General features: G+C 43.5%; 1 protein-coding gene across 2 annotated transcripts in view; it reads right to left on the bottom strand.

Moving 5' to 3' along the window:
- The window catches only part of LOC135223625 (uncharacterized), a gene marked incomplete in the record, with an annotated part of 381,927 nt that overhangs the window by 27,094 nt on the left and 340,921 nt on the right, over window positions 1-13,912 (bottom strand).

Raw genomic sequence — 13,912 nt, 5'->3', positions numbered from 1 at the left:
TTTTGAGTTTATGTGGATGCCTTTTGGTTTGTCAGGTGGTCCTCCATGACTTTTTATGAGGTTTTTAAATATAGTTTTATGCGGGTTATTAGGGAAGTCTGTATTTGTATACATGGATATAATAATTGCCACAGATTCAATAGAGAAATACCTAGAAGTGCTTAGGGAAGTTCTTAGAAAACTTAGGTTAGCTGGCTTGAAAATTAATTTAGCCAAGTGTGACTTCTTAAAGAAGCAGATTGCATATTTAGGTCGTTTCATACCTAGAGAGGGAGTTTGAGCGAATGACAAAAGTTAAAACAATTGCAGATTTTCCTATCCCTAAGATGAAGAAACAAGTCCGTTCCGTTCTTGGTAATGGCTGCTTCTTTCCATCGCTTTGTGAAGGGTCTTTCTATTTAGTCAGCTCCTTTAACAGATGTGTTGCAGGAGGATATTCAATTTTCTTGGGGGGAACCGCAACAGGTAGCTTTTCAGAAAGTTAAGGATGCATCAATGAACCCCCCAGTCCTGAAATTTCCAGAGTTTCGCTGTACCTTCACACTAATGACAGATACCAGTCAGGATGGAATAGGTTCCTGCCTTATGCAGAAATTTTAAGGTTAATTCCACCCAACAATAGGATAATAAAGGGATTTTGACGTAGGAAAAATCTATTTCTGGGCGAGGAAGCCGTGTGACACAGTGAAATATGTCTGCTTTAGCGGTATATCTAGTAAAATATTGCTATAATACCAGAGAACTGCTAAATTGGGACATATCAGAAGCTTCTGACTCGCTCACCTATATAAAAGGTGTCGGTATAAAACTGGGGGCGAGTGTTAAACACTACCACAGGAACCCCTCCAATTAGCCTTTTCCTCATCAAAAAGACCCTAAATATGGGGGAGCCGACCCATAGGTCACACCTAGCTACCCCGTTGAAGCGTCCTGTGACGTCATACTTATCGATAGCCATATCGTGTTCGTACGTTCGAATATAGCTATTTGTTCTTTTATTTCTATTCTTGATTAGGATCATCATCTACCTCTTCACCCAAGTTAAGTACTGGTTCCGCCCTTTTTCAATATTTAGAGTGAATTTGCCTTTCGTTTTGCCTTTATTTAGGATTTTATTAGGCGGCACTTATAAAGTACGTCGGGCGGGCGGCAAGTCGCCTTTACGGCTTATCCTTGAATTGTAACCGATTTCGAGGTGGTCTTCCTCTCTGCTTGTAACATGTGATATTTCAGTACTATATTTATTTATTATTTCTTGGGTGGCAGTTTTTAGTCGATCCTATTTTCGTTTATGTTTGTTATTTTCATTATTTTCATGTTTTTCACGAGGGTCTTCATCTCGAGCACGTTTCTTTATTTCATGCTTCGCCGTTTATCCCCCGTCCCCCCCCCCCGTTATTTTAATTTGTTTGTTTATTTATTCAAGAATTTTCCCTTTTTTCTTTTTCGTCAGCTTGCCGTTTCTTACGTTTTGTCAGTAGGCAAGTAGTTTTTCCCCTTTTTGTTTTGCGCTCAACCGTTATTGAGTGGCCTTCATTGCGTTTTTATATTTTACGTAAGTTTATTTCATTTCCCCGTGTTAAGCATGATTTTCTTTTAGCTTTAAGTAATTTGATTTATTTTCTCTATGTATATGTTGGATGTTAGGTCGGTTCGCCTACATAGCTAGCCTGCGTTTTCCTCGTGATCTTTATTTGCGAGGTGTAACGCTGCTCACGTGATCGTCACCCATCAGCCCTCCTCCTCCCCTCACATGGGGCCCCCAGTCGTTGGGTGCTGCTCTCTCCCTCGGTGTCGCTGACAGCCGTTCCCATCAGCGTTTATTTCAGGGGAAAATATCATGTTTTCTTTTGATATTCAGCACAAGTATTTTGAGTTCAGTAAAACAAACACACTGCAAAATAAATGAAGATGAAGAGAACCACAAGAATTGACCACTTTTTTAAAGTATTGCCTACCCCATCAGATTCAGGAATGGTCATGATGTAATCATTGGGCAGGGCTTAGCTGCAAAAGCTAGATAGACTCAGCTGTAACAAGCTTTTAAAACTTCATTTAAACCCTACCACCAAAGCTACAATTTTTTATTTTTATCCATTATAATTGTAATCAAATCCCACTCTAAGGCTTATACCTATATACAACAAAATACACAACATACAGTGGAACCCCCCCGTATTTGCGTTCTCTGGGATTCGCAGCCTCACACATTTGTGATTTCTCTCTGAAACATTTCCCCGCACTATCGCGGGAAAATTTGCCTATTCCCCCGCGGTATTTTTCTATGAAAAATACCACAAATTCCTGGTGTTTTTAATCAATTTCATCATAAAAATGCACTTTTTTGTGATAAAACTATAAAAAAACGGTTATAAACATTTTTAGTGGGGTTTTCTTGAGTTTTAACTAACAGAATACGTAGTAGGTTTCCACTGTACTCCTATACTCCTAGTGCCTAAGGAGTCATCAGCCTGTATAGACTGGACCTAACAATGGACATTAGACTTTCCTCTCACTTGATTATGTCAGCTATTCAAATTTTGTAAGTGAGGGGGATGCTGTCAATCTCATCTTCCCTCCTTCTTGTTATGGGCGTGCCTACAAAGACATATCATTAAGGCCATGCAGAGGTCCTTGCCTACAGATCAATCTTTAAAGGGAAAAAAAAAGCAGAATAAAAGTAAAAATGGCAAGATAATTTTATTAGAGCAACTACTTACTGTCTAATTCATACTTTGCTATAAGTAAGTGCTTTCTGAAGCCATCCACTTGATGACAAGCTGTTGAAGTCAGTGGTACTAATTGTAATAAAATTATGGTAATTGTAAAGCAACTGGTTCGTATTCCATTCAAACTACATCATCATGCTTGATGGAAAATAACAGTAGGCACAGGTCAAAATCTATTTAATTTAAAAAGATAAGCATATCATGTAATAAATGTGGCAAAAACTCATAAAAACATGTGGGTACCTTGTTACAATATTTATAATACATATATAATGGATACAAAGAAAATGGAATACATGGCTGCTTGAGTGTTACCATCAAAGAGTGCTAAACATAAACGATAGAATTATTAAAAAAATTCAAATTCATTAAAAAAATTAACTGTTAACAAACCATTTACTAATGTTTGCTACCAAGTTAAAACTTACATCAAAATTTATAATACAAAAAAACAGTTGTGCTTGAACTATCAGTAATATATGAAAGAACAGATAGATGAAGGTATGCTATAAATAATTATTAACTAGCTAAGTAATTCTTACCTATGGGAGTGAAGTGACAGTGTATGTGAACTAAGACAAAACAGAAGAAGTTATTAAGCCTAAATAATATGGTTAGCCTGAAAGATAATGATTTATACAATGTATCTTGTACAGTTTATAACTTCCTCCTCAAAGTATAAAAAAATCCTAACAAAAATCTCTTTGCTTGTCACAAATTATATCTAATATGAATCAACAAAAATGGCTTCATATCTCAACCTGTAAGCTAATACAAAGTTGAAAGCCAAAGGGTACAAATATCTGGCATGTTCTAACAATTTCATGCTTTCCACCTCAAGTTATTACCTTTACAGCACTAGGACTGTTGCCTTAAAAAAGTGGCATAGTCTATTTTATGACCCACTGGATTTCTGAGGTAATGACACTTTACTTTGGTGTAGGCAATAATAAAAGATTACTTTGGTGTAGGCAATAATATCTCTAGACATATGCATGAAAATGTTAGAAATTAAAGTATTTTCCAAATTATGCAAAAATATGAACTTCAACATTTGCATGGTCTTTTCTGTTTCCAATCTAAGAATTGATATATCAAAACCTATCTCTCACTTACCTCTCAACTTGTTTATCAGTAACTAAAAAAGTAAAATACTGACTGTTATCAAATTAGAATAAATGCAATCTAGAGACCAATGAAGAAAACTGACAATTCAGCTCAAAAAATAAAAGTCACCAGTAAATCATTTGGTTTTTGAAAATAACTATGGTATACTAAATGATAAAGGTGACAAAATCCTTCATCATTCTTATACAATAACAAACAAACAAATGCAAATATAAATCTGGTAATCCAAACAAACAGATATAAAGGAGGGAAAAATTGTGAGGACAAAAATTATTTTCAATTTATATGTTCCTGAATGAAAGACTAAACTTACTTCTTTGTTGAAAATACTACTATGAATGTCTAAATGTTTCCATGCACACTACCAACAACTGGAAAACTTGTTGGTACTTAAAAATTAAAACACAAAAATCATGAAAAAATACTGTATTACAACATACTCTCAACACTTCGAACACTGGTGTTAACTTGCAAGCTTGCAAGCTTTTCACTATACTACTCTACTTTCAATAAATACAATGGATTTTATCTTATGGTCCTACTGCTCCTTGTTTTTATTTTCGTGCTTGTTTCTACTGTTTTGCTTTTTTGACAATGAAGTAGCTCTCTTATTACTATCTTTATTTTGGATGGTTTTCTCTGCATTTATTTTTCTCGGTCTTCCCTAGTAGGCTTCAATTCCTCTTTTCTAAAGCTTCACATCATCAGCACTGTTAGGACTATCCTTGTCACTGAAAATGAGAATGGTGGTGTGGCTGGTACCAATGTGTTCTTTGCAACTTTTTTCTTTTTTTGTTATTTCAGATTTGCTTTTGAAAGATGGCTTATTTTCTCTACTATGCTTTTAGCTTCTTTGGAATTGCTAGCATATGAATTCCATAACACCTTTGGAAGAAGATTTTAAAGACAATAGTCAGTGATGACACTGGATTTTAAAACTTCCTGGACATTCCCACTTGAGCTAGTATCTAAACTCAGAGTACCCATCTGGTCTTCAATTTCAGCTACATTAAGGTTCTCTGCTTTTTTTCATGTGTGTGCTGGGTTAATTTCTGGCTCTTGAAGAACCAGACATTTGCCTACCTGAGCTCTTGGTATAACTGTTTAGTATGTGTAAAACCAGGACTTTTAAAACGTCTTGCCTCCATTATCCTCTTCTCATCTGAAGATGATGAAAGATCACCACTTTCTTTCCCAGTTTTTAGTTGACCTTCCTTGGAAGTCTATGAGAAGTCTGGGTACTATACTTCCATTAAGTTCCTTTTTCCAAGAGGTCGAGCAGGCGTCTTAAAAGTTGTATAAATAGTTCTTTCTACATCACTGTGACACTCACCTAACTCTTCATTTTTTGCAATTCCCTGAAATTTAGTCAATACAATTAGGAACAAATACTACACAAAAAAAATAAATAAAGTTTTAGTGAACATCACTGGAATTATGATCAAATACATTTAAAGACCAGATCTTCAACTAATTTCTAAACAATTTATTTACTATGAAAGTAAAGCTATGTAAGGGTTGTTCTATTACAGTTACTATGCTTCGATAACTAACTGGCTAACATAACCATTTTGCATGAGGTTTCATGATTCAAGAGGATTACCTGCTAGTATGCTTCTCTATAAATTTTTGTTATGAAAAAGGGTACCGATTTAAGTAGTAAGATGCAAGAATGCCCAAAGCCCAAAATTAACTTTTAAAAGAAAATATAAAAAACAATTATTATAAAAGATATGTCTCCTTGAATGAGTGCTGCAAGCTAAAACAAAAGCATAACATGCTGAGGGCACAAAGACCAGAGAGTTCAAAGTGTATGATACATAAATATGAGCGAATTGAAAAAGGTAGGTGATATTTCACATAAGTGGTTAAGCAACCCCTGAGAATGGAGGTTTCTACACAGCTTTAACTTCCCCAACCAAAGTAATTATTAACTTGAAGAAAAACAGTTCACAAGAAATATAAATGTTTTCAATGAGAGAAAAGTTTCATATCATTATCAATATCATATAAAAAAATAAAAAGACGATGAACTCAGTGACCAACAATTATTTATATGAGGTTACAATATGTGTTACCCATTTTTCCATTTTTCTGATGAGTGCCATTCTTTTGCCTTTGGAGAAGTTAATGCTGGGGAACTTTAAATTACAGTGCACCCCTGGTTTTGTACGTTTTTTAATATTTCGTGGTCACTTTGTCATACATTTTTGTGGAAGACATTATTCACTTCTCCAGGGAAACTTTTCACTAATTTGCCAATTTTCTTTGGCAGTATCTCTAAAATTATCACAATTTGCTTTTTTTTTTTCGTAGAGCAACAAGTGTACATATTCACTACTTACAGCAGTACCTCTGACTTTGAACTTATCCATTCCAGAAGGAGCTTGCATACAATTTGTTTTGAAATATGAAACAAAATCCCCATAAGAAATAAGGGAATCAGGATAATTCATTCCAGGCAACCCAAAAGTCCACATTTTTTTTTTATTATTAATTTTCGGTTTTCAAAAAGTTTAAATTAAAAATGAAGTAATAAAACATAAACATTATATGAAGTAAAATTTAAGAATCATTTTGTTTCCGTGTCCAGTTTACGGCCAGCTGGGGGATGGAGGAGAAGAGGGACAGGAAACCTCTGAGAAAACCGAAATGGGTGGCCGTAACTAAAGGTTGAAAAAAACAAAATCAATTTTATTCATAATTACAAAAATAAACCAAAAGAATGGTAGTGTGTGTGTGTGGATGATTATGTCTGAAAGAGAGAGAGAGAGAGAGAGAGAGAGAGAGTGAGAGAGAGAGAGAGAGAGAGAGAGAGAGAGAGAGAGAGAGAGAGAGAGAGAAGAGAGAGAGAGAGAGATTAGTATTATTGATTGTTGAAAGTGTTTGCACTTTGATCTTAAGTGCAAATGAAAAATGACAAATTTTCTTAGACAATTTGTATTTTTCATTGCTACAACCTGAGGTCTTAACAATAGGATAATTTCTAGGGCCCTAGCTGGATCCCGTTAAAAACAGATGAAAGCAAGGAATCTTGTGATATCTGGCAACGCATGCGTAGATCGGGTGAAGGACCACTCACCTACGCCACCGAGTCAGTCTTTCCCAACTCAGAATGTCTTAACACACAGATGCTAGAGGTGGCAGTATAATGTTAATACCTCAGGTTTCGTAGCTATGAAAAATACAAATTGTCTTATAAAATTTGTCGTTTTATAAGAACAAACCTTTTGTCTTAACAATAGGATACACTCATACTTGGAGGGAGGTACAAGAGTCCTAGACAGCTGGGGGTCACCCACCAGTCCAGCTCCAGAAGAAATGATTCTTGAGAGGGATGGAGCCCATTGAGAAGCTAGATAAATTGATTTACTAACACTCAGACCCTGATTGACTACAATGATATGGGAGGGAAATAACCATTGTACTATAAGGAACCAAAGAGAAACTTTGACTTTCCAATAGCAAACCAATACACTAGGGTTGTACTACTCCCAACCCTCCTTCCGCCAAGGAGTGGAGCATATGCTACCAAATAGAGGGTATGATATTTGTATATTAAACGACCACACTAACAGTATGACTACCTTACTCACCTGTATCAGACCAGTCCAGTGAATGACGTGTCTATTCCTTAACCCACCTGAAGGGAAGAAGGAAAGGTACAAGAGAAAGAAGGAGACCAGCCAACTCACTCATTTCTCATCACACAAATCATCTTAGGTAAAGATACAAAGTGCCCTGTTAAGGGCAACTATGAGTTACACACCTGTTGGGTAGCCACCACAGGACCCAGGAAAATGTGTCCGCAGATCTGTGGGCAACATCCTTTGAAAGCCAGAGAGGGGCCAATACCCCTAACGTCATGCGCTCTAGCCTTCACAGACATGGTGGTGGAATCATCAAGAGTCAATATCCCTGTCTGATGGCTTCCCATATCCCAAAAAGAGATAGTATTCTTAGCACCTCTTTCTTTGTACGGCCTGTGCTAACAAAAAGTCTGCGGCAGCCTGGTCTAAAGTGCCGAGTCCCTTTTAAGATACCAAGCAGGGCCCGGACAGGGCACAACAAAATCTCTTGAGATCACTACCCACAAAGACATTTCCAGTGATGGAATGGAAAACGAAGTGAAAAACCTGTCATCATGCACAGAGGGATTTTGGGTCTTGGCCCCCCCACGAATTCCGGGCCAAATTCGAGGACACCGAACCCAACCCCTGGTGTGCTTCACCTCATAGCTTAGATCTGGACGCTCCTACCCTCTTTGAATATGCCAAAGGCCAGAAGGAAAAACTGTCTTGAGCGTCAAGTTCCTGTCAGATAAGTCGACGCAAAGGGCTTATATGGACCCTTAGTGAAGCTCTTGAGAACCGAAGGAAACATCCCAATGTTGGAGGCTTGAGCTCTCTAGGATAACTCAAATGCTCAAACCCCTTAACTAGCAGGGAAAATTCCCACGAAGAGATAATGTTGATACCTTTAAGGTGTAACACCAAACTCAGGGCTGCCCTGTAGCCTCTAATGGCAGAAACAGACAAACGTTTCTCGTCTCTGAGGAAGGTTAGAAGTCTGCTATTGCTGAATAGAGGTTGTGAGTGGGAGAAAAACCCCGTTTATAAACACCAATCACAGTAGATTACCCATTTGCCTTGGTAAACCGTGGAGGTTGAGTTTCTAAGACTGCTGGACATGTGCCCTACTGTTCTCTGAGAAAAGCCTCTCGCTCGGAGGATATACTACTTGATAGCCTCCAACCGTGAAGAGAGAGAGGGATTCTACTGATTGGTGGCCAACCTTTCCGCATGGGGCTGACACAGATGTCGCCAAGGGGGAATCTCCCTTGGAACCTCTGACAACGACGACAGCAAATCTGGGAACCATTCCGCCTGAGGCCACAGAGGGGCAACCAAAGTCATCCTGAGACCCTGTGAACTCATTAGCCTGTTCAGAACCTGACGGACCAAACAAAACGGAGGGAAGGCATACACCTCCAGGTTGTCCCAGGGATGTTGGAAGGTGTCCTCTGCCAATGCTAAAGGATCTGGAACCCCTGAACAGAATATCTCCAGCTTCCTGTTGAAGCGAGCTGCAAAAAGGTCCAGCATGGGTCTCCCCCGAACCTGGAAAAGCTTGTCTGCTACAAATTGATGAAGGGACCACTCTGTGCCTAGGATCTGATCCCGACAACTGAGTTTGTCTGCGACCACATTCCGTTTGCCTGGATATACCTGGCTGAGACTCTATCGATTGCTGACCGCCCACTGGCGAACCTCGACGGTCAAGGCGTGAAGTTGACGAGAAACCAGGCCTCCCTGTTTGTTCACATAGGCTACCACCATGGTGTTGTCTGACATGAGAACGACAGAATGACCTTCTACCATCTCCTGAAACTCCTTCAGACCCAGGAAGGCTGCCCTCAACTCCAAGACATTGATATTTTGCTGCTTGTCCTCCAAACTCCAAACACCTGAAGCGAACAGGCTACGTAAATGAGCCCCCCAACCTGTGAGGAAGGCGTCTGATAATAAGCAAGCAAGTCCAGTGGAGAGAACGCAGAGGGGCACCCTTCAAGATTCTGGTCATCCAACCACCAACAAAGGTCTTCTCTCACTTCCAGAGACAGAGGAACCATTAACAGGGGTGAGTCCCCCGCCAGAGACCAAGAATACTCCCATCTCCATTGCAGAGACCGAAGATGAAGACGCCCTACTGATTACCATTCCTTATTGCATTAGTCTTTTATCACGTACTTATTTGTACCTTTATATTCATTACTAACTGTGCCTAATTAAAAATTATCTGGCAATAATGCTATGGAAATAATGGCTAGCATATCGTATATTACTGTACACTAGCTGTAGCTGATGGTTGATAATTAATGATAAAGAATACATAATGAACGATGTACGATATCTAACAGAAAACTATAATAAAATCATCGGCAAAACGATTTAAAGGAACTTTTCAAGACCCTGTTCTCCAACCATGAAATCAGCAGTGGATGCATTTCAGCCTGCTGATGGAGAGTCAAGCATCTCTCTCTCTCTCTCTCTCTCTCTCTCGTCTCTCTCTCTCTCTCTCTCTCTCTCTCTCTCTCTCTCTCTCTCTCTCTCTCTCTCTCTCTCATCTCTTGCATGACATATTTGTTCATAATATTAACCTCTAACATATTCTATCACTACCATACAATTTACTTATACTCTCAGTTGTAATGGTAATTAACATGCGATTAGTTATTTGTTTCCACCGCCGTATATGTGCCTCGAACTACTATCGTAGGAGAAAATTGGATTGCCAATCCGGCACCGACCAGAAAAAAACCAATTATTGCTCCACTCCCAGGCCAGGTAAATGCCCCGGGAGTCGAAGACCACATGACCTCTTGACCTGAACGCCAGTCCTTTCCTGGTCGCTGTCGCGTTCACATGCTTCGGCTTGTCATCTGGTTACCAGCCTGTTTCCCTTTGTTGACCCCCTTTTTTCCCTGTGTGTTAGCTTTCCCTCCATTGGGTGTGCGTTGTGAGAGCGTGGAATCTTTGCAACAGTGTTGCCGGTCCTGAGAGTAGGGCTTGTGGGGCTTTTCTTTTGCCGGTGAAGATAGATACCTACACTTTGTGCAAGAAGTGTCAGGGTCACCCTTGTTCTCGTGACGCCACATGAGGTGAGTGCGCCTCGTGGATGGACCATCATTGGGATCTGGCCTTCACCAAACAGAAGTAGCTTAGGCCCCCCTCCAAGAAGGGTACATCGGAGGTTTCACGTAGTAGGAGTGGTAGCCTTGGGCCCTGTGGTCCTACGACTTCTCCAGCACCCCTACAGGAATCGCCAACTCCGCTTCCGGAATTTTTCCCAGTCTCCTTCCAGCGAGAGGACCTAGGTGAGTCTGCTGCTGGGCCCCCACCGAGTGTGGGGCCTGAGGAATCTCATCTTTTAACTCCGCGTTCTGAAGGAATGTTGGTCCCGTTGTGGTCTGCAGGGATGCCCTGGTGGCTGTGCTGTGCTTGGTGAAAGATCCTTGTCCCACAGCAGTGTGTCCTGCTCCTGAGTGAGGTGCTCTGCCTGCGCAGCCGGGAGTGCCCGCGGGCCTGTCCTCTTCCTCCTCCCCTGAGGTAGGGGGTCTCCCTGGGAGACGTCGAAAACCAACGGAGTCTTCAGGGGTCCCCCTGGTCCATGGTCAGGGATCCCCTGTATCCCGGGCAGGTCCTCCCTGAGGGAGGAGGTGTTCCCTTTCTGGGGCCCCTCCTTCCCCCTGACCGAGGCCTGGAGCGTTCGGTTGAGCAGACTCCGGGAGGGGATTCCCCCGGCTAGAGCTCCCCCCGGTCTGCTCTGACTGTCCTACCCACTCGCTCGGGCCAGGAGTCACCATAGGAGGGACATGAGGAGATGCCATTCGTCGGAGAAACAGGTCCTTGTCGGGGGTCTTCATATAGATTCTCCCATTGGATGATATGTAGAGCCAAAAGGAGCTGGCGTTGCAGGAGGAGTCAAGCGCATTTGTCCTCCTCCCTGGACAGCTTCTTCTGCTCTCGTTGTAGCCGCGATCGCAGAGGTTGGAATAGGAAAGAATGCCGCAGGTGATGGGTCCTCCCCCGCCCCATCTGCCACTGCTCCCGGACCATTAGGTCTCCGAGGCCAGCAACCAAGTTCGTGGCCCCCACAACTGCGCCGCGTGCAGGGTGCTCCATTCGGCATGGATTAGTCCCTCTGTGGTCTCGTGGATTCCCGCTCCGGTTCCCATGGGGCCCATTCGGCTCTTACGTGGACCGGGCAGGCTCCCTCCAGTCTCGAGCCTCCGCTCCCGCCCCCCCCGTGGGTGGGGCAGAGTGCTTCACCTCCGCGTACCTCGGTCAGGGTTAGCCCCTGTCCATAGGGTGCCTCATTACGGCCCTTCTGGTTGGCGGGCAGAGCTTTCTCCTTTCCAGGTGCATCAGTTTCCCATCTGAAGCCGCCGGTAGGGACCGGCAGCCTCACCCCCCCCCCCCCCCCTCTCCCCCCCCCCCCCCCCCCCCACTGGTCCATCAGTGTCTTTGGAGGACTATGAGGACAAAGCCTTTGTTCAGGAAGACCTTCCAGAGCACCTTGGAATGGCAAGGCCCCCGCTGACGAGGGGTCCTCCATTTTTTAGGCTGGGTCTCTTTTTAGATCATCAGGGCCCAAGTATTGCCTGGCAGAACCAGCCGCCCCTCTGGACTCCAAGAGAACATTGGCGGTGGATCTTCTCTTCGGGGGGCAGACAGCACTCTAAGCCCTCTCTGACCCTGCCCCAGGCAGCTTATACGGTCCAGGCCCTGGCCCAGGTGAACGAGGTGATAGCATGCCATAAGAACTCAACGAGATGCCATGGGTCCCTGAAACTCCTCCCGGCAGCCAAGATGAGACAGAGGAGGTTGTACGCCCCTGGGGGCATATCCCTGGCTCCAAAGTCAGTAGAGGGAGCCCTTACCTCCCTTGCCCCAGGGCTCTCAGAAGAGAAGCTTCTGGCGGGTCCAGTCTCTTTCTCCCAGCAGGAGGCCATGCCTATGGAGGCCACGGTGTGGACTTCAATCCATGTCACCTCTTGGCTCGACCTGTGTCTGGAGCAGCGGCTTGTTTCGCCATGGAGCACAATCTGCAATATGAGGCTCTGGTCATGTCAGGGGGAAATCCATGGATTCCTATCGACTCAGGTGTTCACCCCAGTTGGCCAACTGGGCCCTAAGAAGGAGGGACGCCATTTGGCAAAACTTCCTAGGAGCGTGCCCAATAGAGAGGCCAAGGCACTGAGGACCTGAGGAACGCCCCGGTTTTGGGGTAGTCCCTTTTCCTGGAGCAATTGGTGGAGTCCTTGGAGCATTGGAGGAAGGCCAGCCAGGACTCCATCGTGTACAGGGTATCCTCCTTCAGGCAGCCGATGCAGCATAGGGGTCAGGAGGACACCAAGGCTAGGCAGCAGCAGCGATACAGGGCTCCCTCCACCCCCAACAACATGATTCATCCTGGGATCGTGGGGAGCCCAGGGTTCGCAGCCCTTCTCCAGAGCCCCTTCTGCTCACTCCTCCTTGTTCAGAGCCAGACCCTCTGCCTCCTGGAGGGGTAAGAATTGCCACTTTCCCAGGAGGAAGTAGGAGTCGAGGCCCCTACCCTGCCAGTCGCCATGGGTGGGGGGTTGCTTCTGAACCATCGTCTCCTCTGCTCTGCCTCTCTCAGGCGTGACGTCATCCCTGCCACCCAGCTCGCTACATCTCCTTTCAATGTCATCGGAGCCTTCTCTGGCAGATCAGTCTGAGGTTATATGCCAGGCCATGCTTCAGAGGTTGGACTCTGTTTTGGATGTAAAGTTCCCGGCCGCCTTTTTCATTCGGGAGGGACTGGTAGGAAAACGTGTTGCTTCGTCCCCGCCTCCTTGCGAAGAGATCGCATAAGAAACAGTGCTGTCTTCCTCTCCCTCTTCCCCCCTCTACGCCACATCGGCGTATCAAGCATTGGAAGGCTAAGGACTTTGCCCTTTCTTCACCTACGAGGGAGGAACAACGCGGACGTGTTCTCGAGAGTGTTGGTGTTTCGGAGAGTGTTAGTGTACCTTCCTTTGTGCAATCTGCAGTGGCTGCTTCATCCTCTGCTTTGAATCGCGGGTATGTTACAACCTCCCCCGTCCGTGCGCATCGCGAGCGTGTTGCAACCTCCCCCGTCCATGCACATCATGAGCGTGTTGCAACCTCCCCTGTAAGTGCACATGATGCAAGTGCGCCTTCTTCTCCAAGGCCTATTCATTGCCGTAAGGATCTCAAGGCGCCTGTCAAGAGGTTGAAGGTAGTGGGTGCGGAGTTGGTGCAGCGGGAGTGTTTGCCTGCCTCTCTCACTGGTGCTTCCAAGAGTTTGACTCTGGGGGATTTTTGTGGCTAAATGCACATTTTGTGATAAAACTATTGAAATATTCAGGTATAAGCATTTTAAAAGGGTTTTTTAGTTTTTAAATGCCAAAATAGGCAGTTCTAAGAGTTTTCAATATTCGCAGATCTTAGCTTTCTGCAGGGGGTGTGGTACCCATCACCCATGAATATGGAGCGTCCACTGTA

The sequence above is a fragment of the Macrobrachium nipponense genome, chromosome 10 (assembly GCF_015104395.2).
Source record: "Macrobrachium nipponense isolate FS-2020 chromosome 10, ASM1510439v2, whole genome shotgun sequence".
NCBI classification, from domain to species: Eukaryota; Metazoa; Arthropoda; class Malacostraca; order Decapoda; family Palaemonidae; genus Macrobrachium; species Macrobrachium nipponense.
The sequence above is the reverse complement of the archived record's forward strand: the minus strand, read 5'-3'. Positions and strand labels throughout refer to the sequence as shown.